Genomic DNA, 25,091 nt, shown 5'->3' with positions numbered 1-25,091 from the left:
TTTTCTAAATATCTCAACCAAGTAACAAAGACAGAACTACGTAACCTCACATGAAAGCTGTCAGCTAGTTGAACAAAGTGCTGCTGACAGTATATGTGTAACTTGAGTGGTTGCTGAGATATTGTAAGTTGTTTACAAAATATTACAAACATAATAGTTACTGTGTTTACTGTGATTTATAAAATCCTGATTAAGACCTAGAACCTAAAGAATACTACCACTATAAAAATAGTTTGTGCTGATGAGTTTGAAATTTACAATTTGTTAACAAGCTTTATAGTTTCACTGATATGAACATTTGTTTGAAATGCAAGGACATCATTTTATTATTTTACAAAGCTTAGGTTCCACCCATTGGAAGTTACAGTGCAGACTTTCAGAGCTCCATTGCATGGAATGAGTTACAGGTAATTTAGTGCAATACAAACAGAAGTTGCAACATAGAGACCGTAGTGGTACAGCAGTTAGCATGGTCGCCTCACACCAAGAGGTTCTTTGGTTTGATTCTTGGATGGAGTGCCTTCTGTGTGGAGTCTGCATGTCCTCTCTGTGGTTGAGTGAGCTTTAAAGATATGCAGATAGGTGCATGTGTGTGTGCCTTCTCTGAAAGTTGGGTGCTGGGCTGGCAACTCAACACTGTAAAAATTCCACTGCCAATCAATCTGCAGACTGGTGATCCACTGTGGTGACCCCTAACTGCCAAAAGACATTGCTTTTTTTACAATCAGAAATTGCAACATGAAGTGAGAGAAAAGCAGGGTTATGGTATATTTATAAAGAATACCAAGGTAGAAAGAGTAAGGAGGTGTAAGGTATACTTGTTCACAGTTTAGGGATGTAGTTTATCTTGGTGTTGAGCAAGAACAAGGCCAGCTTTTGTCTAGGAAGTCTTCCAGAATGGTGTTGAAGGAAGGAGAGAGAGTATTGACATGATGGCTACAGGTAAGACATTCCAGGCCTTAGTAACACGGTATGTATAGATAATGCCCAGCAGATTTGATTGGTTTGTGGACAGGAGGAAGTTTTGGTCATTAGATCATACTGACGTACAAGGGTCATAGTTGTGTAGAATATTATTTATTGCTGGACAAGTAGTTGGATGCTGGATAACTTTATAGGTGGTTCAACACTGTGCATATTCTAGTTGATGAGATAGCTCTAACTAATTTAGGCTTTTTAGTGCTATACAATGGTGGGCTCTGAAAGGGCTATTTGTTGCAAACTTAGCAAATTTGTTGTAGCATTTTTCAAGTTTTGTTTTTTGTGATCCCTAAAGGTTAATAAAGTAACGTTGAGCAAGTGGTGGAAAAATAAACTAATAACCAAAAATAACCTCCACAGTCACCAAGCACAAATAAATCCGATTCAGGTAATAAGGTTCGACAGTTTAATACTTCTCAAAACGGCAACAAATGAGGGGCGTGGCCAAGGATGAACACAGGATAGCAGCAGATTTCTTCAGCTCCACCAATTTCATTACATTGACAGGAATTAATTACTTAAAAAATTAATTTTTGAAGTAATTTTCTTTCTAAATATGTTTGTTTTATATAGTTCTTGAACTATATCTAAAAAAGAAAGGAAATCTTAATAATATTCCTGTCAGAAATTACTTTGTAAATTTTCCTGTCAGTTTATCAGTCTGAAATGAGTTCCAGTAAGACAAATTCTCAAGACTCCAGCATCAAGAAAGAACTTCAGTCTCTGATAATTATAGTCCAGCAACTTACTGCTAAGATGGATAAAATGGATACTAAAATAGACACTTTCATAGCAAAAACTACAAAATAAATAGACTTGTTACATATGGACCTGCAACAACAGAAGATCCAGATGACAGGCATAGAAGAAGCTGTGAATGACATGGAAAATAGAATACAAGAAGAGGAAATCAACATTGAGTTTCTGCTGAAACAAAATACACATTTACAAACAAAGCTGGATGACCTGGAAAATAGATCTAGGCGCAATAACATTAGGATTTTTGGACTGCCAGAAAATATTGAAGGTAACAATATTACTTCTTTTTAACAACATGGCTCCCTAAAACTTTAGATTTACCAGAAGCATTCTCTTTTGGTATCGAAGAGCACATAGATCTATAGCTAATACTAACTCTAACAAAAACTATCCTAGATCAGTTATAGTTAGATTTCTATCATCTTTTGATAAAGAGATGGTTCTTAAATCTGCTTGGGCTAAAGCTCCTGTTAAGATCAATGAAACAACTCTTGGCGTTTTGACAATGACTATTCTTCCATGGTATTAGCTAAAAGAAAAGTTTTTCTGCCACTAATAAGGGAGCTTAAAAAGCACAGTTTAAAACATACCTTCTGTTTCCTGCCAAGCTTAAAATCTTCCTTCCTGATGGTCCTAAAATTTTCGATGACTTAGACTCTGCTTTACTGTTTATCAAAAAAAATAAGATTTTGGAAAAAATAGAAGAAATGGAATGGGCTAGTCCTTCGTTAAAGAGACTGGCAACTGAAACTTCATGGAAGACTTCAGAGAAGAAGAAGAGACTAAAAAACAAATGATTTGTACTATGTTTTTTTTTCTCTCTCATCATTTTATTTTATTATTAATCTTTTTAAATATAGTTCCTGCATTTCCAAGAAGCAACAAATATTTTGAAAAAGATTTAATCAAAGTTATTCTCTGTGTGCAAAGAAATGTTTTGTTTCATAACTAGTCAAAATATCTGGAGATTTAATGGCAAGCTGTGATTTAACTTGTTTCTCTTTCTGAAGAGGAAAAATAAGGTCAGTAATTTGATACATTTTTTTTCCTTTAAAAGTTTATATGTTCTTCAAATGCTATTCCTAATTATACTTTCTTGATTACACCGCTTATGCTTGTTTGTAAATAATCTGTCATGCTTTAACTAATAATAATTAGAACTAAATAATAGTAAATAATATGTTTTGTTTTTAACTCTATTAATATAAACAGTAAGTAACATTCTATTGTATATACTTCTTATAGCTTTCTCATTTTTTTTTATTATTTCTGCCTTACACCCTTTTACTTTCTACTCTCTTTTCTTTTCTTTATTAATATATAGAAATGCTTTTGATCATATAGACACAGTAAATAATAAGATTTGCATAGGGGTTGAGTTGGGACAAAAATGTTGAGTTTTGTTACTTATTAATAATGTTGGGCTTGATTTCACTTACATAGAGTCTGTAATAACTTGTAGAATGCATTGTGAAGGTTTTGTCATGTTTAGATGCATTTACACTGCTAAATGAATGTTTGTCACTAGTTTTTAATAGGTTTCCCACCAAAATGTTAAGAGAGACAATCTGGGATGTGGGCTGTCTCATGCACAGTGTCCATGAGCTACTTCAAAAGCTTCAACTCTCAGAATTCTCACAGAGAAGCTGAAAGCAGCTAGTCTCACCTTTGACCTAGATATCACATTGACACATCACAGATACAGGAATGACACTACCTAATTATACTTTCTTGATTACACTGCTTATGCTTGTTTGTAAATAATCTGTCATGCTTTAACTAATAATAATTAGAACTAAATAATAGTAAATAATATGTTTTATTTTTAACTCTATTAATATAAACAGTAAGTAATATTCTATTGTATATACTTCTTATAGCTTTCTCTTACATTTTTTTTATTTCTGCCTTACCCTTTTACTTTCTACTCTCTTTTTCTTTTCTTTATTAATATATAGAAATACTTTTGATCATATAGACACAGTAAATAATAAGATTCGCATAGGAGTTGAGTTGGGACAAAAATGTTGAGTTTTGTTACTTATTAATAATTCTGGGCTTGATTTCACTTACATAGAGTCTGTAATAACCTGTAGAATGCATTGTGAAGGTTTTGTCATGTTTAGATGCATTTACACTGCTAAATGAATGTTTGTCACTAGTTTTAATAAGTTTCCGCCAAAATGTTAAGAGAGACAATCTGGGATGTGGGCTGTCTCATGCACAGTGTCCATGAGCTACTTCAAAAGCTTCAACTCTCAGAATTCTCACAGAGAAGCTGAAAGCAGCTGGTCTCACCTTTGACCTAGATATCACACTGACACATCACAGATACAGGAATAGCAGATTAATAATATGTGTTAAAAACATATGTCCCAAACATATACATTACTATAACTCATTTAATTCATCTGATTGACAAGCATAAATAATTTTATAACTCTATACTGGAAGAAATTGTCATGTGATATATTTTAAAGCAGTAGTATAGCATGTTTGTAAAATCTGGTTACTAAAATGTGTTTGCTGTGCATTATTTTGTATAAAGCAGACAGATTTATTAAAGGGACAGCAATGTAAGATGGTGCTCAGTAAAGATACAACTCAGTGAGATCAGATATATATATATATATGTATGTGTGTGTGTGTGTGTGTGTATGTGTGTGTGTGTATGTGTGTGTGTGTGTTTGTGTGTATGTATGTGTGTGTGTGTGTGTGTTTGTGTGTGTGTGTATGTGCGTGTGTATGTGTGTGTGTGTGTGTGTGTGTGTGTATGTGTGTGTGTGTATGTGTGTGTATGTAGATATGTATATAAATGTTTCTGAGAATCTGCTTAACTATGAAGTATGATTTATAACAATTTATATGAATACAATACTTTATTCTATTGGTAATAATGAGTTTGAGTAAATGCTCATATACAAGCAATTCAAGGTTTTTTTTTGGAAGCTGTTAACTGTATTTACATGACAGAAAATAGATGCATCCTAATATATGTAATGTCTGAATCATATTAGCCAAAGTTTTTGATTTAAACGAATGTTAGAACTTATTTTTCTCTCCTCTTGATTTCTAACATCAAGATTATTTGAATGCTATTTGAATACAAGTGTTTTATATTACATGGATGTATATAGTAGTATGAACAGTTTTTAAAAAAAAAAAAAAAAAAGATTTATTTTAGTTTATATGATGCTGTTTTACCAAATGTGTAGTCTTGTCTTGCTAGATAATTGAATTGAAAACTGTTAACTTCAGTTAAATATAACTAGTATTAAATTGATAAGGTGGTAGCTGACGTACTGCTGCTTAGGGTAGGGGTTAACTTGAGTGGTAAATACTACTCTAAGTTGGAGTTTATAACTCCAGGCTGGATGCAAGGTTTAATCCTTACATTATTTTCACTTGTTCATTGTTATTTGTATATAGTTTTGACATCCACAATATATTTTGTACATTCATTGTCACTACAAACAAAATTGAATCCTATACGAAATCCCATAAGAGATTCAATAAATACAGCTATATTTAAAGGTTCACCTAAAGGAGGAGATGTAACATTACTTATCTTGTTATTTGTTATTTTGATCATAAGATTCTTAAGTTTTAAAAATGCCAAATAACATCTTTAAAAGGAATTTCTTTAAACATTAATGGATTGAATAATCCATGTAAAAGGGCAAGCCTAATAAGATACATTAATTTACATAAGGCCAACTTAGTCTTCCTACAAGAAACCCATCTCTTGAAAAAAGATATTGATAAACTAGCCACAAACAAATATACAGTATTGGTTAGTTCAGAGCACACTCAGAAAAAAAGAGGAGTGGCTATTTTATGGAATAAAAGTATGCCCATTCCTAAAACCATTAAGTCTTATCAGGATGACAAAGGAATGTTTTGTATGGTTACAATACAAATTAATGGGAAGACTTATACTTTAATTAATGTATATTGGATACCTGGAATTGGTATTAATACAGTGAAACATCATCTTGATAAGATCATATCATTCTCTATAGGAGATATTATTTTAGCTGGTGACTTTAATTGTATACTACATGAAAGTGATACTACCACTATAGGAAAGAGAAGAATTACATCTAATGCAAAACATTTAAAGGATTTTGCTAATTCTTATCATTTGAATGATATTAATAATCAGATAGATTCAAAATTATTACCATACACCTTTTTTCTAACAGATACAAAACTTATTCAAAAATAGATAGGGTCTTTATTTCTAACCAGATGGTAACAGATTTAATTAATTCCAAAATCATTTCATGTCCTATATCTGATCATAATTCAATTGTTTTTGAATTCATGATAAAAAATACTCATAATATTCAGATCAAAAGGATACCAGCATACTTAACTCAACTAAAAGACTATAAAGAATATATACTTTCAGAAGTAAAACATTTTTTAGACATAAATAACACTCCTGAAGTCTCCATTGTTTATGTTTGGGATGCCTTAAAATCATATCTATATGGACACAGTATCAGATGGTATAATAATAAAAGGAAATCTTGGGATAAGGAATTGTTAGATATTCAAAGTAAATTAGACTCTTATAAACATAATAATAAAGAAAATATTATGGACAAGAAAGTTATTGAAGAAATAAGCAAACTAAATGAGAAATACAAAGAAATTTTAACCCATAAAGTTAAAATAACTTTAGAGAAATACAAGTTTTTGTCTTATTCAATAAGCCCCAAATACTTACATAGACTTAAAAATAAAACAAAAAGGTTGAATAAACAAAACCATATCAAAGAAATCTTTTCTCTAAGGAAAAAGAAGAATGTTTCTAGTATACCAGAAATACTAGATGAATTTAGAAATCACTTTCACAAAATTAACCATAATAATATTAACATGGAACCTAAAGATAAAATAAAGGAGTTTATAACCACAAATATGAATAAAAAGCTTAATAAACAACAGATTAAACTATTGGACAAGAGTATTTCATATACAGAAGTTATTACACAAATAAATAAACTTAAATCAAACAAAGCACCGGGTAATGATGGTATTATACCAGAGATATATAAAATCCTTTCTAAAAATACATATTCATTAATACATAAGGTTTTTGTTTTGGCCCAAACTGAGTTAATAACCCCCCCCCATCTTGGCAATATACATTTATTTCACCAATTTTAAAACCTAATAAAGATCCAACTAGATGTTCTTCATATCGGCCCATCTCATTACTTAATGTTGATTATAAAATGTTTATGAATATCTTTGCTGATAGATTGAAGACAATCATTCCCGGCATTATAGATATAGATCAGACAGGCTTCATTGTAAATAGAAATACTTTTGATAATATAAGAAGAACTTTAACATTAATAGATTTAGCAAATAGGAAAAAGAAAGATTTAACACTTATTAGTCTTGATATAAGTTCAGCATTTGATTCAGTAAGTTGGGACTATCTGTTTACCTTAATGAAGTGCACAAACTTCTCGGATGCATTTGTAAATCTAATTGAACATTTATACAAAGGAACGTTGGCTTATATTAAGGTAGGAACATATGTTTCACAAAAAATACCCATTCTTAAAGGTACAAAACAAGGATGTCCACTTTCTCCACTATTATTCACTTTAGTAATGGAGCCTTGGGCTAATTTGATCAGAAACAGTACTGACATAGAGGGTTTTGAAATAGATGAAAATACAACATCCAAAATTCAACTTTTTGCAGATGATGTTCTAATTACATCAGCAGGATCTAATTCTTCTATACGGTCTCTATTTGATAACATGATGAATTTTAAAAGTATTTCTGGTTTAATATTCAATGAAGAAAAAATTAAAATACTACCTATATATATACACGAAAAAATATTCTCATTAGTGATTTTACTAAATATGTACCCAATTCAGGTCAGATAACTTATTTAGGTATAATACTATCTAAAGATATTAAATCTATTATATATAATAATTATAATACCTGTTTTCTTAATATACAAAATCTTTTTAATACCTGGAATAATATGTTTTTTACTATGGAGGAGAGACTTACAATTATTAAAATGATAATATTCCCCAAGATTTTATACTTAATACAATCAATAATACTTCCACCTACAAAAATAATTATCAAGAAACTGAACACACTAATGTTAAATTTCTTATGGGCACCTAATAGACCTAGGATTGCATTAAAGAAACATACTAATAGCTGGTCTCAAGGGGTATTTCTTTTCCAGACTTTAATTTATATACTATCTCTTCTATTGTAAAAGTTATTACTTTATTAATAGATCAGTCATATGTCACAAAATGGAAAGATTATTGGGAGCTAATTAGTATACACTTCATGAAAATCTCCTTAACACATAAAAATATGATTGTAAATAACTCCATGTTATGGTTACTAAAGGAATTTTGTACTTCACCTATTACACCTAAACATATGGTTTGTTACCCATTAAATATTATTATTAGTTATCGTAACTTTATATTCATGCACCCTAAGTATAGGGAATGGAATTTTATTGTATTTCCTATAATGTATACTCAGGGTATGCTTTTGTCATCTACTTCTGAAGGAACTCATTTAGCTATAGATAATGATCTGAAGTACTGGTATCGGTTGATATCTGATAATAAAGTTAAAAATCTAGATTTCTTAAAACAAGAATTTGATCTAAGAGAAACTTGCTGGTTAGAGGTTCAGACCTTTAGACAACATCTCATTAATAAAATAGATTTAATGTCTATAACTGTTAAAGAATCTATTCCAACACTGATTGATTACTTGATATTAAATTTACAACATAAAGTTTCTGATAAAGGTAAACTTTCATACATACATAAAGTTATCAGACAAGAAACTTTTTACAGTGTAGATTCATACTGGAATGATTTCACTTCTATTAATGGGGACCCACCAAATCAACAAGATAAACAATATATATTGGAATCTGCTTATAGAACTACGTCTTCCATTGTCTGGAGACTTTATACATGGAAATTTTTACATAGATCTTTTATACACCTTTGATGATGAATAAAATAAATAATAAAGATAATCTATGTAAGAGATGTAATGTAGAAATTAATGCTGACTGGGCTCATATGTTTTATGACTGTATAAAATTGAAAGAATACTGGAAGTCAGTTAATGAATTTTTGCAGGCTCTTTTTACAGATAATTTCATTATTTCTAAATCTCTTATATTATTCAACACACCTGTACCTCAAAGTGTTAAAAGGTTAAGCTTCCCTTGTTATGGTCTATTCTAGCAGTGGCTAGGAAAATAATAACTAGAAATTGGATTTCAGATACACCTCCTTCGTTCAATGAATTTAAAAATGTTATGAATATAGTGTGCCATATGGAAATAAACACAATTAGGACTAGAACAAATAGAAAAACATCTTATTTTATTGTATGGGATAATTTACAAAATTTGTTAAAAAAATTTTAATTTCAATAGCATGGTATTTTAGTTTAATTAATTGATCTGATTGTAGTGGATGTCTTTGTAAATACTTTAGTTGTTTTGTTGACTATTATAATAATACCTATTTTTAATTACTTGTATAAAATTGTTATGATATTTCTCTTATATGTTAAAACAATAAACCTGTTTTGAAAAAAAAAAAAACGGCAACAAATGAATGCCAACAATAACGTACACAAACCACATGTTTTCGTCTACAACTTCTTCAGTAATAACAGCCATCATTAAATACATGTGTTTTTATATACATTTCAACCCATATAACATTCAAATTACCCAATCATGGCCCACGCTACTTAATTAGTGTTTTCAAAAAAATGCATATGCATATTGTACAATACTAAAAAATTGATAAATAGAGTAAAATGCATAAATATACCATATCAATTCAACAACTAATCTTCAATTCACTCAATACTATTTATAAAAAAAGTGTTTGAAACCAATTTCTGAAATAAATTGAATGTAACTTGTGTATAAACTACTTGGTGTGTAACACATTAAAATCTAGTGAATAGCACCATCTAGTGGTGTTTACTAAAACACAAGCAACTTTTAAAAAATATATATGAAATCTCATTGAAACCTCATGGAAATATAAAATTAAAAACATCAACAGTTTAAAATTAAATTCCTAGTAGTGTACTAACCCAGTCTTAATGTGATTTAAAAACATAGTGTTAAAGCTTTGCAGCTCTTAATTTCAGTACTGGTGCCAAGGACACCATATCATTAAGCCCAAAGTTTCTACTTGCATCTAGAAATAATTGCCAGTACAACTCCCTGTATTCGATGAGAGTTTCCCACATACCCCCCCTAGGATTAGTGAGAACCACCTCCAGTACAAAAAATTGATAACCCGGAGTACCACATTTCATAGAATGCTTACGCAATGCATTTTTCTCATTTTTAACTCTAACATCATAAAGGTGCTCATAAATTCTTTGCCTGAGCCTCCTTTCACTTTTCCCAATATAAAATGAAGAACATTTCTTACAAATAGCAATATATATGATGCCTTTAGTGTCACAATTGGCAAAGGTGTTTAAATGAAGTGTCTTACACCTCGCTTGTAAGTAAACACAGTCTCCACACATTAAGTATGTGCAGTAACTGCACTTACCACATTTAAATAAACCTTTCTTCACTTTATTGTTCTTGTTCATTACATTGGTGTTAAAGTCATTTTCTAATATGTTCTTAATACTTCTTCCCTTACGGTAAGTGTAAGTTAATTCATTATCAAAAATGTACTCCAAATCCGATATTTTTGAAAAGCTATTCCACTCTCTAGTAAATATCTTTCTTATAAGTACTGAATGTTCACTGAGGGTGGTAATAAGTCCGGCACTGTGCTGACCAGTGTGTTCATTGTGTTGCTTATTTGACTCAAAAGTCACACCTGTACCCAAAATAGGGGCAAACGTGTCATCCCTTTTGATGTTCACTTCTTCAAAAATATTATTAAAAAATTCTTGTGAATACCCTCTCCTGGTAAATAACTCTCTCAAATAATTGACCTCTTCTAAAAATACTTCATTGTCAGATGTCATTCAGCTCAAACGCACAAGCTGCCCTTTCACTACACCCTTCTTTTGATGTGGGGGATGGCAACTGGCATAATGCAAATAAGAATTAGAGAAAGTTTCCTTTCTGTATATACGTGATGTAAAATTTCCATTATTTTTACCAATACAAACATCCAAGTATCTCAGTTCATGAAGGTCAAAATTTTTTGTAAACTTTAAAAAACTAGTGGTACTATTGACATAACTCAAAAGATTAACAAATTCATCTTGATTGCCCTTCCAGAAAAAACACAAGTCATCAAGAAACCTGGTGTATAAAGCCCATTTGTTGTAAAAGGGAGAATTAAGTAGAAATTTTTCTTCCCAATATGCCATGATGATATTGGCATAAGTTGGGGCACAATGTGTCCCCATGGCAACACCTTTTTCCTGCTTGTAGTACTCCCCTTGGAAATAAATGTAGTTATTTTTTAACACAATTTCCATCAAGGTCAAAGTGTTCCTGAAATCACTGTGTGTCAACCTCTTACTAGCAATTAACATTTCTTCAAACCAAAGTAATCCCAAATCGTGCGGGATACAACCAAATAAGTCTGTAACATCCATAGTACCAAAAGCAAGATTTTCAGAGTATAAAGATGGCTCGACTTTCCTCAGAAAGTCCCAGGAGTCCTTTAAGATATTATTACTACCTTCTAAAATATTTTTGACTTTCTGGTCCACAAATTTGGCTAAAGGTGCCATCATAGAACCTTCAGCAGACACAATTGGTCTTAAGGGTGGATCAACACTGTCTTTGTGCACCTTGGGAATGCCAAAGATGCAAGGTACTTTGGGCTTCTCAACTGTTAAATATTTATATGTGTCCTTGTCTACTGAACCTTCCAAAAACATATCATGTAATAAAATTTGAATCTTTTTGTGCGCTATATTGACTTCATTGATGGACACTCTAGAGTACTTGCCAGTGTCATTAAGGATGTCCATCATCTTCCCTTCATACTGAATTGTTTCCATCACCACAACTCCCCCACCTTTGTCGGGTTTCATTACTCTCAAACCCCGGTTGTTACTAATATCTTTTAAAGTGTTCATTTCCACTTGTGTTAAATTAGAATGCGTGTATTTACCTGTTAATTGAGTTCTAATTTCATTTTCCACCTTCAATTCAAAGTTTCTAAGCTGAGGGTATGTGGGTGGATTAAATGTGCTCTTTCACTTTAAACACTGATAGTCAAAATCCACCATCTTCCCTTTGAAAAACAATTCCAAATTCTTTTTCCTGATAAAAACTTGTGGTTTGTGTACGTTATTGGTGGCATTCATTTGTTGGCATTTTGAGAAGTATTAAACTGTCGAACCTTATTACTTGAATCGGATTTATTTGTGCTTGGTGACTGTGGATGTTATCCCTAAAGGTTAGTTAGGTTAATAATTGATGATAATAATTAATGAAGTTAGGATAATCATTTTCTTATTGACAGCCTCTGTTCATGAGGGGCATGGGGACCTGTCCAGGGGTAAAGTTACAATTTCCCATCGAATTGCCAGGGTTTTGTTTGAATAGACTCAGGGATGAACACTGCTTTATATGGATGGGGAGCCTGTTCCATAGTGCAAGGATTATTTAGAACACATATCTGTTTCTCCAATATGTTTATGTCACAAGCTTAGTTCAGATCCCTGAATCTAGTGTTTCTGGACCTGTTTGTTTTGTAGATATGATACAAATCTATCAGGCCTGGACCTGAGGAAGCCCTGTAAGCCAGGCAAAGATCCCCTGTCAGCATCATGTAGGAGATGGAATACCAGAAACAAAGTTTATGAGATTAGTGTAAGATGGGGTATTGATGCCTTGAATTGTCCTGCTGGAAAACATCGGTGTGCATTCCAGCTGTTGCATGTGTCTGTTTAGATACATGCCTAAGGGGTCATTGTATTCAATAATAGTGTCACTTGTCCAGTCAGGATAAAATAGACGAGTCTTTGTGGGTTCTGTTTGAGCAGCTTTATTATGTGCAAACACATCAAGATTGAGGCTAAATGACTTTAACTCACATAAACTTATAAACAAACTAGCTATTACACTCATACTTGCTCACTCTCTGGCTGCACTCTCAAAATGGCACTGAAGCTAGTACATGCTTGCTATTTATATGCACGTGCTGACTTTGAAATGCTTTTAAAGATACGACACACCCAGGCTATTCTACATCCTCCCTCTTTGAGAAATAAGTCATGCAGTATTGACAACACTAATCAACATGCAATCAATATAAAAAATGTGTTATCATGCAATTATACAAAACTAAATACATATAAATAGTTATGTCCAGGTTGATGTGTATTTCACACTAGGTCTGGAAATAGGAGCAAATCGTGTGCCATAGAAATTAGAATTAGGTCTAGCAACTGGGACTGTCTCTGCTGAATGTTCAACTTTAGGGACATCAGGAACATTATCAGGAATGGAAGTAGAGGTTAAGACACGTTCTGCAACAGGAACATTGTCTGGATTATTCTGAGATCTACAATCTGTATCACAGAACAATTCTGTGATATTGATTCTCATACAGGAAGATGCCTGCTATTTCTCCTGTACTCCACACCCTCAGATTCTATGAAGTAGGATCTTGGTTCAGCACATATACCTTTTACTTGACCAATCCATTTGAAACCTTTCACCGTTTGTGTCCTCAGTGTCTCTCCTTCTTTCAGTGGATGAAGAAATCTGCTCGATTTATCATAGCTGGATTTCTGGAAAGAATGCCTCCTGAATAATTGGACTCTAATTGTCTTGTTTTTCTTAGCTTTAGGCCTCAAAAAACTGGAACTAATAGACAATGTTGTTTTGGTTTGCCTAGACAGAAGTCTGTGAGCAGGCGAGCCAAGTATATCACCACAGGGTATGTTTCTGAGATTAAGTAAATTCAAAAAGACATGGGTATTATCACGGTTTGACCTCTAAAGTAATTGCCTTGCACTCTGTACTGCACATTTAACTAGTCCATTTGACTGTGGATATTCTGGACTACTAGTAACATGTACAAAGTCCCATTCTTTTGCAAATTTCTGAAACAGCTGACTGGTAAATTGGGATCTGAAGAAGTCTCTTTCAGCAAGATGAAAGTGCTTATGTATGTTTTGTGTTAAATAAATGTATCTATAGTCCGTGGCAGTCGCACTTGGCTTTTTTTATATTACTGGTTGCCTTTGGGCATTTTTATCTTTTTATTCTTTTAAATTGGGTACCATTGTCAGAAATAACTGTGTGGACTACCATGGACTGAGAAATGACGTTTCAACTTGGTGATAACAGCAATGGATGTCAGGTTAGGCAGTAAATCAATCTCAAACCAGTTTGAATAAGAGTCTGCCAACACTAAGTAATGCTGATTGTTCCACTCGAATATATTAGTGGCTGCTGTTGACCAAGGTAGTTCAGGAACTTGACTTAGCTGAAGTGGTTCTTTTTGCAAATGCGATTTAGTACTATTGCATACTGAACATGAAGAAAGTACTTTATCAATGTCTTTTACTAGAGAAGGCCAAAATACCAGTTCTGTCGCCCTTCTTTTGGTAGATTCAGAATCTGGATATATTCATGTTGTAAGGAAGCAGGAAGAACAATTCTATGAACTTTGAAAATAATACCATCTTGCATCAACATCTTATCTTTGTAAGGAAAATAAATTTGCACTTCAGGTAGTACACTGCATTGCTTTGACAGCTATCCAATATTGATGTATTGGTTGAGTTTTGGAAAATTGGATCAGTCTTTGTATGATCTCTCAGCTCATCAAGTCTTGTGGTAGAAAATGTATGCACTTTCATGATGTCATAGGTTAGTACTGGGTTAACTGCCCTTGTGCATTATTCTAAGCCTACCAATTATCCCTTGTAAGGCTCAAACCCTGCACCTGGTGCTTGTAAGGCAAACACCTTGACTATTAGGCCACTCTCCCATTCCACAGTTCTTTGCATGAAGCTGTTCCATTGTATTTCTGGGTGATCTGGATAAGGTATCAACCAGGAAAAAGAAGTTTGTCTTTTGTACAGACAATTTTGAAGTTGTACTTTTGTAATTTGAGTAATGTTCTTTGTAACTCACTGGAGCTGAATGCATAGGCTTCTTTAGAATAGTAACTAGATGCTGGTGATCAGTTTAAATCTAGATAGCTTGACCATAGATATAATCTTGAAACTTTGAATATGCAAAATGCTATTGCCAAAAGTTCTTTCTCAATTTGAGCATATTACATTTCAGTTTGGGTAAGAGTTCTAGATGCATAGGCTACTGGTCTGCCTTCTTGAAGAATAACTGCACCAAGACCAAATTTTGAAGCATCACAGCAAAAAGTTACTGATTTATTGGCATCATAGTAACTTAATGTAGGTGGGGTGTCAATTTTTTGCTTAAGGTTTTCAAATGCCTTCTGGTGCTGTTCCAACCAAGACCATATGACATTTTTGTGTGTCACCTCTCTCACAGGTGCTGTCAACTCACTGAACTCTGGTCTGCATTTACACTTCAGGTTCACTTCACATGCTCTGTCTAGAACTTTCTTAAGATTTCTGTTATGCTCTGCTTCACCATTGCCTCCAACCAATAAATCATCTACTATTATGGCACAAGAATAACCTAAAAAAAATTACTTGATTGAATGCTGAAAGACTTCACTTGCAGAATTTATTCCAACTGGCATCGTGAGGAAGCTGGGCGGTGCAGCGGTTAGCATTGCCACCTCACGGCAAGAGGTTCTCTGGTTCATTTCTCGGCTGGAGTGCCTTCTGTGCAGAGTCTGCATGTCCTCCCTGTGGTCACATGGGATCCTCCGGGTGCTCTGGTTTGCTCACAAAGACATGCTGTAGGTGGCTTGGACACTAAATTAGCCCAAGGCATGAGTGCGTGCATGTGTGTGCCTTCTGTGGAAGGTTGGGCGCTAGGCTGGCAATTCGACACCGTAAAACTCCACTGCCAATTATGAGTGGACAGGTGATCCACTGTGGCGACCCCTAACCGGGACAGGCCGAAAGAAGAAGAAGGCATCCTGAGGAATCTATATTTGCCAAATGGGGTACTGAAAGTCATCAGTAATGAGGATTTGTGATCAAGCATCACTTGCCAAAATGAACTTTTTGCATCCAAGACAGAAAAAAAAGTGGCATTTAGTATTAAGGCTGTGACTTCCTCGACTGTATGCATTGGATGATGGGATCTCTTGAATGCTTTGTTTAAATCTCTTAGGTCTTTACATATTCTGATTTCATTTGGGCCTTTCTTATGGGCTGCTATTATAGATGACACTCATTCAGTTGGTAATGTAACTGGACAAATTACACCTTGCTGTAACATTTTATACAACTGAGCTTTACCTTTATCCTGCATAGCTATCGGAACTTTTCTAAATGGTCTGATCACTGGACTGATATTTAGGTCTAACATCATAGAATACACAACTGGAAGTTTGCCCAACTTATCATCGAAAACAGACTCTGAGAAAATAGCTTCAGTAAAATTGGAATTAGGACGTGCTTATATGATGAACTTCTTTGGTAAAGGAAAACAGATTCATTCTCTGACCCAGTAATGACTGTACAGGTCATCAGACTACATAGAATAACAAGCTGTAGCAGTTCCTAGCCAAATAACATGGAAACACTACTGAGCCTTTGGTTTGAATTTCTTCACCTCCATAAGCAACAGGTTTCGGACTACTAGCCACATTGAGTTGTTCATCAGTTCTCAACCTTAGTAAATGTGGCTGCTGACATAATATTACACTTTGAGCCAGTGTCTACTTTAAGTTTTGAGGATTTACCATTGATCTGGACAGTACAAAACACTTCATTCTTTGCCAACAAATTTACTGCATCAACCTTTTCACCAGTTACTAATACATGGGTTCCTATTGCTTGATCGAAAATTGTAAACAGCGAACGTGTGCTGAGCAAACCCGATTGGTTGAAACATCGAAACATCGCATGTGTAACATGGAAATCGCCATGGGGAATATTTTCCCTTTACTTCAATGCAGTGCAATCTCGGAGTAGGAATATTTAAGTAGCTGGGGTGGGGGGGTGCAGGGGGGCTTGCCCCCTGCCTACAGCATTTAGGTATTTAGCATTTATTTTTTTATTATATTTTCAAAATTTCAAACATCGCTCATATGGTGTTGACCATATGGTGTTCGATGCTTAAAACTTTCAAAAATATAATATAGACCCCTGATACACCATCTACATAGAAAGTATAATTGCAGCTCTCTATATAATCAACTTGCCTTTTTGAGTGACCGTTCTTTATAACTGTGTGAAGTTTTCTTGATTTGCAAAACTTTTGAAAATGGTTCCATTTTTTTTTTTTACACTTGTGGCATTGCTGACCAAATGCTAAGCATTTTTCTCTTTTAGACTTATTATTGGCACAACAAATGCAACAGTTAACAATAAAGCTGGATTTGGATTTTGCTAACTCACCCTTGTACTCCACTGAACATGTCATTTTCTTAGAACTTGCTGGAAAACTATAGGTGTTACCTGCCACTACCACAGGGTTACAGCTGCCATGTGCTTAGGCCTGCTGTTGCTAGCCACATGTTGTATGCTGCCTGCATTTGCTTTGGAGCCTGCTGAAACCATGCTGCTATCACTTGCAAGCATACTTGTGTGCCTTTCTGTAACTTCATGGATTTGACAAAGCTCAATAGCTTTGCTCCACGTTAAATCACTGTCACAAAGCAAAATATTTCTCACTGCATCCCTGTTAATACCACAAGCAAGCCTGTCTTTTATCAACTCATCTTTTAAGTCACCAAACCGACACATTTTAGCTTTGTTACTCAGGTCAGTAATGGAAGCTCCAAAAGTTTCTGCTGGTTTTTATTCTCTTGTGTAAAACAAACGCCTCTCTAAATGAAACTCTCGGGCACAGTAATACTCTTGAAATCACTGTACTGTAAGAAATCACCTCTTAGTGTAAGAAACATTTCAAAACAACTGCATTGTGTGAGTGGACTGGGCAGAAGAAGCTCAGAGTAAGAAACAATTCAAAATAACTGCACTTTGTTAATAAACAGTACACAGCACACTAAAACTTTCCCAAAATGGCTTCACTTTGCTAAATAACTCTTTACAGTACAAGAAACAGTCTGTAATGGTGGCACTTTGCAAATAGACACACCCAGCGCATGAAACTTTTCAAAATGGCTGTATTTTCACTGTACTTTGTGAAATAGTTGCACTCTGCATACAAATACATTTTTCAGAATACATACACAGCAATATGCACACACTGTAAGCAGTTTTACACACTTTGAGATATTTTGAATAACTCTAGTTATGCCCTTAATACAATGCAAAATCATAGTTATGTCAAAACACAGTACCTTGCCTAAAAACATGCAGTCACCTTGCTTTATTTTTTACTTAACGTGCCCTTTTTTGCCCATATTATATTTGTTTTACTCATTTAATCTTTGTTCATGCCCGTTATACTTTTCTTGTGCTCCTTTATACTCTAAACATGCCTGGTTTCCTTTAAACATGCTCATTTTGCAGGTAATTCGAAATGCCTTATGTGCTTTTCTGATAATAATTTTATCAAATATCTGAATTTTAAACATTTTGTTTATTTACTAAACCTTTTGTGCCTCTCGCTTGTTTAATAATCCATTTTGTGTCCTTTTAGTGTTCTGTTTTATCTTTTTTTTTTTTACAAAATAAGTCATTTGTGCAACTTTTCATTACCTTTGGTTCATTTCTGGCTCTTTTTTGCATTCATGTCTCTTAGTTTACCTTCACTGTTATTTCTGCACGTAGTAACTCTGAAAAGCAGTCTCTGGAATCCTGGTTCTGATGCAATGTCATTCGTCCAGTCAGGATAAAATGTACAAGTCTTCATGGGTTCTGTTCAAGCAGCTTTATTATGTACAACCACATCAAGGTTGAGGCTAAATGACTTTATCTCAGATAAACTTATGAACAAACTAGCTATTACATTCATATATGCTCACTCTCTGGCTGACTCTCAAAATGGCACTGAAGCTAGCACACGCTTGCTATTTATATGCACATGCCGACCTTGAATTGCTTCTTAAAAATACAACACATCTACACTATTCTACAAATAAGTTTGATAAAAGTTGAGTAGAGTGGTAATATAACTTATTTGCACATGGATGTAATACCCCTTACTTTTAAGTTGGGTGACACAGAGTTATTTTCTTACTATCTTAGCTACATGTTGCTCAAAGGCCAGATTCATGTCTGTATATGTTCCCAGATCCCTTACTACTGGGTTGACTCTTAGGGGTGTTTTATCAATGGGGTATTAATATGAGATGACAGTTCCCCAAAGTGCATTATAGAATGCATTTTTGGCTTTGAGTTTTAGGTTTTGGCTTTGGCACCAGTCATTTGTCTGTGTTAAACCCTCTAACAAGATGTTGGTGTCTTATGGGGAATCTGTAATATCTCCCAATTTATAGTCATCTGCAAACTTGGTGAATTAGGGGCCTCAAACATTAGACTTGTCTTCTGAGAAGTAGATGTCAAACAGGAGTGGGCCTAGCATGGAGCCCTGGGGTATTTCCCTGGTGAACAGTCTCTTGGTGGCAGTGGTCTTGCCTATTTTGATTTCTTGAGTCATGTCTATGAGCCAGCCAGCAAACCAGTTTGTTATGGCGGGATTAAAGGCTGGCTCAAACAACTTGTCAGCAATGTTTGAGTGGAGTATTGTATCATATCCCTTGGCAAGGTCAAGATACACAGTATCCACTTCCAGGTTAAGTAGGCATGACATTTCCTTAACAAAGCCAAACTGGGATGGTTCCAGTGTCTCTAGATTGCTAATGTTCTTGTTTATCATTTCCATGATTCGTTCTATCACTTTGCATACTAGTCTTGTTAGACTGATTGATCTGTAGTTCCCTGGGTCAGTTGATGGTCCACCCTTGTGGAGTGGAATAACTGTTGCAGTTCTCCATTCACTTGGAATTTATCCTTTTTCAAGCTTGCAGTTGAAGAGTGTTTTAAGTAGTCTTGGTAGGTTATGTTTTAGACTGTTCAGTAGGCAACTGCAGATTTTATTGGGACCCGTGAAGGTGGCGTTCTTGGCTTTACCAAGTGTTACCAGTACCTGGTCTCTGCTGTTTTTGGGGGCATATGTTGGAGGATATCTTACCTGGTGGAGCTGGAGAGAAGTGAGGGTTGAAATTTGAACTGAATCTATCAGCCAATAGATTTGCTATGTTACCCTGATGTTTTTAATTTCTCCAACTTTTTTGGGTTTCTAATACCATGACTGGAATGGACCCCATTCCTGAGTCAATGTATGATTAAAGTTTATGAAATTAGTATTGTTTCACTCTTTGATGTTAGCCAAAAGTGCTCTTCGTAGCACCCGCAATGTGCCCAGTAATGACTCCTTCGGCAATTCGTACGGTGTTACATGAATTGGTAACATATCTAAATACGATCGTAAATTCTTTTTTATAAAACAGTGTAAGAAACTTCTCTGTGTGGAAGATTTTCAGTCCATATATTTCTAGTTAATCACTGTATATTAATCAGATCAGACAATAGTAGTAAAAGTGGCGAACTTAAACTCGTCTTAACTCAAAACAAAACAAAAAAAAAAATTGGCAAAGGAAAAATAACTTCAAAATGATCAACACACGGCAGGTTCAGGTTAAGGCACTTTAATCTTGCAGCAAGGAGACAAAAATGTGCTAATACAGAGTTTGTCTAACTTGAATCAGGAAGTGAAGCTATTCTTATACATTTCTTACAAGGTATTGCCTACTAAGCTGACGTAATAAATCACAAGTTCTTTCAATATTATTTCACAGCAGCTATTTGCCCATGATTTTCTGCTGGCATATCAAGTTTACAAAAAAACTTCCTAAGAAAAACAATGTGGCCTTGATGACCACTGGTCAGATGCAACTTCTCACTATGCAATGTTACCATTCAAGGTACTATGGCTAATTTGAGCACAAAGCAAGTACAGATTACAGTTCATTTCTTCAAGCAGTCTTTGTTTGATGTATCTCTTCTTTTCCGCAGCTGTGCATGTTCTCATAACACGAACAGGGCTGACTATTCATATTCAATCACATTATAGAAAACAGTATTGTTCTATTCATTCACTATTCATTCATTTTCCTGACCTAGCAGATAATCACCTGCTTCTCAGTAAATTTCCAAAAGGCATAAACATGAATTTTGCTGTGCTAGCAAATACTAGGTCAGAGAGCATCTTGCAGTTTCAGAAAGCATACTGCAGTTTGAAAAAGCATCTTGTAATTTCATACAGAATTAAGCTGTGCATAAAATAGAATGAAATGTGTTAATCATTTTAGCTTCTAATAAGGACTAAACATATACACTTAGTACGTATTTTTCTAACAAAAATAATAGAAAATATATAATTGTACAGCATTACTAAGTATTTGAAAGTAATCCAAGCAAGGCAGGCAGTCTGTTTCCAGTCAAAAATCCTTTATTAAGTACACAGACAAGCGATCCAAGTAAAACAAAAATAGAGTAATAATTTCCTCACAAGCTTTCTAAATATACTTTTTAACAGGCATGGGAGTGGTTTATTGTGCTGTAAATCAAAGTGTTATTGGTACACATGTTAAATTCAGATCCCTTCCCCCAACACTGTGACATTTGAGCTGGTCCTGCCCTACTTTGTAGCTATTATAATAATATATAACCCTTATGTACTTTAAATAAAATTTATAATGATGTGGTACCTCTTATTTAACCAGATTATTAAGTAGATTATTAAGTCTGTGTGACTTTAATGGGTTGTTTTGAGACTTCGGGGAAACCATGGAGATTACTTGTTTTTAAATTCTTTTTTATAAGACCAATTGCTCCTACTACTATTGGAGCTATCTGGGTATCTTTCTTCCACATGGCTCTCATTTTTACCTACAGATCGAGGTATTTTATGACTTTGTGCCTCTCTGTATGCAAGACACTGTAGTCATTAGATGTGGCGATTTCAATGATCAATGCTACTTTTGTCTTCTTTTCTTGGACCACTATATCCGGTTTTCTTGCATCTATCTTTTGGACTGTTGGTATTGGATGATCCCATGTGATGTAAACTTCATCATGTTCTGTGATTCTCTGTGGCTCATTTTTCCAGTGTTTTTCAGCCATTTCGATACCATAATGTTTGCACAATCTCCAGTGTAACAATCTCGCCACATTATTATGCCTTTCAGTATACAGTCCCTCTGCCATTAGAGAGTCGCAACCAGCAATAAGGTGTGTGACTGTTTCCAATTCGGTTCCACAAAACCTACATATGTCTGTTTCTCCCACATGTTCAATGGACTTAGTAAATCAGCATGCATGTAGCCCACTATCTTGGGCTGCCAATATTAACCTTTAATTTCTTGATGTAAATTCACATCTCCTTAACCATTCCTGCGTTCGTTCTTGATCAACATGAGGCTCTTCCAGAAGTTTTCTATACTTGCAACTATATTTATGGTTTTTCCACATTTCTTGCCTTCTCATCTGGTCCTTCACCTTATATTCTTTCTTTTGTTTTTTAGCACATTCTTTGCTGCCTGGTTTTTATCCACTTCTGGTTTTATTTCCATTCCTGCTTGACGTAGATATGCTTCTGCTAAATTAAGCATAGATGTCATCTTAGATTTATTCTCCTCGTGTTTCAAAACTTTCACCACATTTGGATCTCGTGAGGTCAGTAGATATGTGTGGAGTCCCACGATTGCAGATCTATACATGTAATCAATTTTAAGGAGGCCTATCCCTCCTTCATAATGGGGAATATATAATATTGGTATACACTGCTTTTTATAAATCACTTGGTGAGCATGAAGCATCCTTCTTGTTTTAATATCCAGTCTATCCAACACTTTTTGAGGCCAGTCAATCACTCCAAAACTATAAGTTAGGACAGGAAGAGCAAATTGATTTATAGCTTGGATCTTGTTCCTAGGTGTCAATGCTGTTTTCAGGATTAATTTAAGTCTTCTGAAGTACTCCTTACTAAGCTTTATTCATATTTGTTCATGTTTTATTGCTGATCTTTCATCAATTCCCAAGTATTTATACACCCCCTCTTGCTCAAGTTCTTTTATATCACATTCTTGTCCCAGACTGATGTTTTCCTGATGCTGCAATTTTCCTTTTTTAAAGGTTGCTTTTGCACATTTATCAAGACCAAATGAGATTCCAATATCATCTGAAAAAGTTTTGACAACCTGCAGCTGTGCTTTCAGTTCCTCATCTAATGAGCTATACAGTTTTAAATCGTCGACAAAGAGAAGATGGGAAGTCATTAGACTTTGTTGTATTCTAGAAGCCAAATTATAGCCATGAAATAAGCTAAGTAAACATCTTAATGGATTAATGGCAAGGTAAAATAGCAACAGTGACAGGGAGTCACCCTGGAATAACCTCCTTTGGATTTTTATCCCTGGGATAATAATCTGTCCTTTATCATGGGTTAATTGCAAAGTGGTCTGCCACTGTTTAATGGTTACTGTAATGTGATCAATCAGTGTAGGATGTACCTCATACATTTTTAAGCACTCTTTTATCCATGAATGCGGGATACTATCAAATGCTTTTTTATAGTCAGTCCATGCCATACATAGATTCTTCCCTTTCTTACAGTTCTCCACCTTAACTTTATTTAACAACAAATGATCCTTTGTTCCATATGACTTTCTTTCATTGCCCTTTTGTTCTACTGCCATAATTGATTTTTTTTCTAAATGACTATAAAGTCTGTCGGCATCAATCCCTGTGTATAGTTTATACATCGTCAGAAGACAAGTTATTGGTCTATATTTTTTAGGGTAGCTTGCAGGTTCACTCTTAAGTAAGAGCATTGTTTTTCCTGTTGTTAACCAGCGCGGTGTCTGTTTGGGGTTTGCATATAAATAGTTCTTACTCATGGCTAGATCCTCGTGTAAAGAAGTTAATACTTTAAGCCACTAGTTAGGTATTGCATCTGAGCCTGGGGTTTTCCAATTAGAGGCTTTTCTCAACTTTGTTTCAATCTCTCTGGCTGTTATTTCATCCCATTTCATATCCTGTACCTTTAAACTTATTATTTCTTTTACTTCTTCTATCCATTTAGCATCTTTGTTATGTTCCACAGGATCTTCATAGATAATTCTCCAAAATGTATCTACTTCCTCTTTTTGCGGTGGTCTATCAATTCCTTTTACCTTATTTCCCAGTTCTCTATAAAACTTTTTTAGGTCATCAGTAAATTGCATATTTTGCGCTTTTCCCTTATATTTATCTTCGTATGTTCTGAGTCTTTCTGCCTGTTTTGATATTTTTAGTTTGTTATCTCCAGTAGTGCATAAAAGAGCCTGGTCTGTTCTAATAATGCACATTGTTTTTATCACATCTATCTTTTTTAATATTTTTGTTGATCTGTTCCCTCTTCTATAATCTTCTAACAATGACACTTCTTGTCTTAGCTGCTTTATAGTTTTCTCTATTTGATATTTCCATGATGGTATTTGCTTTCGCCCCCTCTTTTCCCTCGCTACCCTATGTTCTTGTGGTAGAACTTTATCAGTTATTAATTTAGCAGCACAGTAACATATTCTGTTTAATTCTGTTATATCACATGGGTCTCTATGGACAGTCCTAATTACTGTATTCATTTGTTTTATCAAGCTTCTGACTTTTGGGGTTTTATTAACCTTCTGCAGTCTGTTTCTCTCATTGAACTTGATATATCAATCTTTGTCTATTGAATCAAGCAACTCTTCTCTTAACGCCTTTTCTTCCATACTGAGGGTACATCCCTTATTTTCTATTACCTGTGGGCATTCTATAGAAAGCTCTATAACATCTTCTTGTGGCACATTCTCTTCAGTTTCATCCTGTATCATCTGTTGTGTTGTCATATGGGAACTCACTGGCCTATCACTCCTCAACATTGACTGCATCAGAGTTTCTACAGTTTCCTGTTCCTTTCCTTCCTGTCTAGCTTCAAGTGAGCCTTTATATTGGTTTCCTGTGGAAAGCTCCAGAATATCTTGATATGGCACCTCACCTGTTGCTTCCTGTTCCACTGGTTTCCCCTTAATTTGGATATCCATTGCTCTATCCTGTTATGGTGCTTTCTGCATTTAATTTTCTACACTGAATCCTCTTTGCAGATGTTCTATTACCTCAGTTTCTATTTCTTTGACTTCTCCATTACTAATCTCTTTTTCTACTTTTCCTCTTAGTCTTCTTATTTTTTTGTATTGTAAAGTTTTCCATATCTGGATTCCTTTGCCTGTATTTTTCTTCAAATATCT

The sequence above is a fragment of the Protopterus annectens genome, chromosome 1.part0 (assembly GCF_019279795.1).
Source record: "Protopterus annectens isolate FY-2018-M chromosome 1.part0, PAN1.0, whole genome shotgun sequence".
In the NCBI taxonomy this organism is placed as follows: Eukaryota; Metazoa; Chordata; order Ceratodontiformes; family Protopteridae; genus Protopterus; species Protopterus annectens.
This window is presented reverse-complemented; position numbering follows the sequence as displayed.